The sequence below is a fragment of the Durio zibethinus genome, chromosome 9 (assembly GCF_047325235.1).
Source record: "Durio zibethinus cultivar Kanyao isolate XHJ-2024 chromosome 9, ASM4732523v1, whole genome shotgun sequence".
Lineage (NCBI taxonomy): Eukaryota > Viridiplantae > Streptophyta > Magnoliopsida > Malvales > Malvaceae > Durio > Durio zibethinus.
This window is the reverse complement of record NC_143170.1, coordinates 4541882-4546878: the sequence shown is the minus strand read 5'-3', so window position 1 is coordinate 4546878 and position 4997 is coordinate 4541882. Positions and strand designations below refer to the sequence as shown.

The 4997-nt window shown below is 33.7% G+C and overlaps 1 pseudogene; it reads left to right on the top strand.

Moving 5' to 3' along the window:
- The first annotated feature begins 2129 nt into the window (after positions 1 to 2129).
- On the top strand, positions 2130 to 4787 carry LOC111315830 (putative lysophospholipase BODYGUARD 3; annotated as a pseudogene).
- Positions 4788 to 4997: the final 210 nt, after the last annotated feature.

Genomic DNA, 4997 nt, shown 5'->3' with positions numbered 1-4997 from the left:
GGGTCCAACCACCACCAACCTTTTTTTCCTAGGACAACAAACAATGATAAATGAAACATTGACATAGTATATATCTTATACACTATCAATTGACACTTCATTAAGAACCAAAATTGAAAATTTAAAAACCTTTAAAAATAAATAACAATAAATTATGTATTTAATTAGACAAAAAAAATTATATGAGGAATTAAGGATATTTAAGGTTGAACTTTTTTTTTTTTTCAATCTTCCAACCGCAGAGAAAATTGAAGGAAAGAAAATATATTAATAGAAATGAGATTTTTGTGTTGAATATTGTCAGATTTTGCAAAGAATTTTCAAAAAGCTTAAAAAAATGATGAAAAACGTTACCATTTCTTTCATATTTTAACACAAATCTTCTAATACCTATAATTTTTTATTGAAATATATCAGCATTGACGTCACAAAACTTCAAAATCATATTTTGATATTTCTTTGTCAAATAAAGAGAACAAGAGGTCAGGTGAACAAAATCTTAATCTGACTAAGCAATTTTAGAAATACATAGCTCAATACTTTATAAAATAAAAAAAGTCAGAAATCAATGGTTCAAATGTGTAATAGTTTTGCTATAAAAACTCAAACCCCAAAATGACAAAAGCAAAAAAGAAATGAATGATCATTTAATTTGAAAATTCTCTCAAAATTGCTTACATCTAATAATGGAGTTTCTCAACTATCTACGAAGCCTAACACATAAATCCCTATTTCATTAGAAAATTCATTTCATTTTTTTTCTTTGTTTATTAAAAGATCCAAGAGAGACAGTTAAAAAAAAATTCCAAAAATCTTAAGTAATTAAATGCTAATTTATTGATATTTATATTTAAGGGCTTTTAAATTTTCAATTTTTTTTGGTTGACTGATAATTTATAGGATGTAACATATTATACACTATCAATCAACCTATAAATTGATAACTCATTAATAAGTAAAATTTAAATTTTAAAAACCCTTGAATGTAAATACCAATAAATTATATATTTAATTAGAAAAAAAATTATATAAGGAATTAAGGATTTTTAGGTTGAGCTTTGTTTTTCTTCAATCTTCCAACTTTAGAGAAAGTTGAAGGAAAGAAAAAAAATATTAATAGAAATGAGATTTTTATGTTAAATATTGTTGGATTTCATAAGAAATTTTCAAAAAGTTGAAAATATGATTGAAAAACGCTACCATGTCTTTCATGCTTTAAAAAAAGTCTTCTAGTACCTGTAAATTTTTTATTGAAAAATATATATCCCCATTAATATCACAAAGTTTCAAATTCATATTTCGAAATTTCTTGGCCAATAAAAAGAACAAGAGAATCTTAATATGACTAAGCAATTTTAGAAATCCATGGCTCAATACTTTAAAAAAAAAAAAAGAAGTCAAAAATCAATGGCTCAAATTGTAAAAGTTTTGCCAGAAAACACTCAAACCCCAAAATGACAAAAGTAAAAAAGAAATGAATGATCACTTAATTTGAAAATACTCTCAAAGTTGCTAGCATCTAATAATGGAGTTTCTCAACTATGCCTAACACATAAATCCCTATTTGATTAGAAATTTCAATTCATTTTTTTTCATTTCTTTGTTGTTAAAAGATTCAAGAGAGAGTGTTAAGAAAATCTTCCAAAAATCTTTAAGTAATTAAATGCTAATTTATTGACATTTATTTTTAAGGGCTTTTAAATTTTCAACTTTAATTTATGATTGGTTGATAGTGTATAAAAAGTATATACTGATAATTTATTAAATATAAACTTGTTCATTTACCCGCACCTCTCTCTCTACCGTTAAGCTGTAAGAGAAGCTCTCCCACACGCTTCCATTTCACGAGACAAACTTTTGGCTAGAGGTAAAGAAGGTCGAATATATATGTTGTATGGTGGAATAGTGTTCCTTCACTCCCATTTTCAGAAAACTTAGTGGCCACAGATACCATATATTATGAGGAGAGAACAGAGAAGAGGGATGAGATAGTTTACAGCTACGGCCTTCCTCTTGTCTCTCAGACATTTTAGCTCTAAAAAGGCCCAATCTGTGCCTCGACATTTTCCTTGTTCTCTTTAAGTCTTTCTTCCCGGGGTGCAGTCAGCTATTGCGGTAGGGTTTGGAAGATCAGAGGGGGTTTCCTTTTCTCAAGTGGATGTAATGTGTAAAATCAGATCGATGTTAACTTTAATAGGAGGAGTACTGAATAAGGCTGTGAGCTTCGTTTTCTTCTGTGTTCTTGATCTTCTTGATTTCATTCTAGGTTTTTTTTTACAAAGTGGTTGATTTATGCATTGAAGCCGAATGGAAGCCTTGTTACTGCTCCACTGCTAAAGAAGCCATCACTGACAGTGGCAAGCTCTTAGTCTCAGAAGAGGGCGAGTCCAAGATTGTTTGCCGCACATCAAGCAAGTTGCAGCTGGCGGACATTTCAGATACCCTCTGTTCACGTCCTTCTTTTGTGACTGAGGTCTCAAAGCTTACCGTTAACAAACTAAAGGAGCTCAAATTGAATGGCACCATCATACGATCTTGCGAGAAGACCACGAAAGGAACAGTGAGGTCAACCTTCACCATTGACTCTACCATTGTGGAAATGCTTCAGGGCAAGATGGTTGGGCAGCAATTGCATCCCATTCCTAGATGGTTTGATTGCGATTGTAAACTCTGCAATTCTTGGACCTCTTCTAGCAAAGACACCCTTTTTGTTAAAGCTGATGGACCAAAAGGTAAATGAGATTCAATCATATATTACCCAAATATGATTAAATAACTATCATTATGTTTCTATTAACGTTCATTTAGTACATTCGGTTTTTTAATGAAGCTTGTTATTGGATTGTGATGTCAGATAAAGCACGCGAAGATGTGCTATTCATTCATGGCTTCATTTCATCATCAGCATTTTGGACCGAAACTTTATTCCCCAACTTTTCAAGCACTGCTAAATCAACTTTCCGCTTGTTGGCAGTTGATCTACTGGGTTTTGGGAGAAGTCCTAAGCCAAACGACTCACTTTACACCTTGAGGGATCATGTGGACAAGATTGAAAAGTCCATGCTCGAAGCATACAGAGTTAAATCTTTCCACATTGTGGCTCATTCCTTAGGCTGCATCTTAGCCCTTTCTATAGCTGTAAAACACCCGGAATCTGTCAAGTCCCTCACCCTACTTGCACCGGTAAATTCCTTTTTTCAGACAAGAATTTTTACCATTGCAGCCGTTAATTAATAGTACTATCAAGTATCATCTAACAAGAAATATATAAGTGAACATGGCAGCCATATTATCCAGTGCCAAAAGGTGAACCAGCAACACAACATGTTATGAGAAGAGTAGCGCCCCGACGAGTGTGGCCGGTGATGGCTTTTGGTGCATCTATTGCTTTTTGGTACGAGCACATCACCCGAACGGTTTGCCTGTTCGTATCCAAGAACCACCGGCTGTGGGAATTTCTCATCAAACTTACCACCAGAAATAGGTAATAATTTCGTCAATCCTAATTCCTAACACCTTCTCAAGTCATGTCCACCCAAACAACCTTAACTATAATCTCATATAGTACGGTAAATCATGCTATTTATCGTTTTTTACTGTCCTAGTTTCACAATCAGTTCCTTTTGGGCTTTGTTGTTGTTTGCAAAATATTTACCAAACTATCCACCAATCTAATTTTGGCACGTTTTTGGAGAATAATTTTCTTGTTGAGTCAGCTTGTATAGGTTGTTTGCCTAAAAAAACCAAGTTTAATCGTTCATAGAATTTTGGGCATAAACCATTAAATCATTCAGATTGATGCTCTTGCTTCAACCAGAACATGAAGATCAATCATAATTTTTTATCCACCAAGCCACATTTATCCCAACACATGCAGTACTAACTAATGAATGCAGAATGAACGGTGTATATATATCTCACCGTCCAAAGAGGTTGAGGTGGAAGAGATTTGTCTATTTCAGCCATGTACTTTACTTCTGGCCCCTGCATGCAAATCTTTTCGAGTCAGTCTTAAAAGGCAAGAGGGCGAAAATTTTAATAAGCAACAGATCAATTTTAAAAGACCAAGGGAAAAAAAATATGAAGCCAGTGGAAAAAATTAAACAAGGGTATCTTATGTCAATTGCCTGGTGAACACAAGTCAAATGTAGTTCAGAATGAAATCCCAACCAATAGGGACAGATGTGTAGTATAAGAAATAAATTTGGTTATTTCATTTATTACGTCCTGCTTTCCTCTCAGGACATCGAATTAATTTATGATATGCTTCTTGATACTGAGTTCCATCTAACTCCATATCCCTTGAATTTTAATGCATTTTTTATATTAACTAGTACTGTTTTTCCAGGATCAGGACTTACTTGATTGAAGTTTTCTTCTGCCACACCCATAACGCCGCCTGGCATACTCTTCACAACATTATTTGTGGCACCGCCAGCAAACTCGATCTCTATTTGGACACCGTCCGCTACCGGCTGAAGTGCGATGTGACCATATTCCACGGCAAAGACGACGAAGTAATCCCACTGGAATGTAGCTATAATGTTCAAAGAAGAATCCCTCGTGCCCGAGTTAAGGTTGTCGAAAACAAAGATCACATTACAATTGTTGTTGGTAGGCAAAAGGCCTTTGCCAGGGAACTTGAGGAGATTTGGAAGAGATCAACAAGTAATTAAAGAACTTTAAAAAAAAATAGCCGTGAAATCATCATGTTATCCAATCAAGTGGGTACAAGATGACATGGTTTTTCTATTTTAATTCCTTAAGACCTGTGAATTTTAAGTCAATATTTTAGGCCATGCGAGATCGCTGCCTGCCTTGTTGGGGTCGTCAAATGCTTAATTAATTATTACCGTATGAAGTTTTATAAGAAAAACAAGTGTCAAGGTAAACATCTGCCAATTAAATAGTTTTTTCTCTCACTGGATTACTTTTAAGACTTTATTCCCAAAATCAGGTTAAGCTATGCAATTAAATTCTAAGTCAACAAGATAATT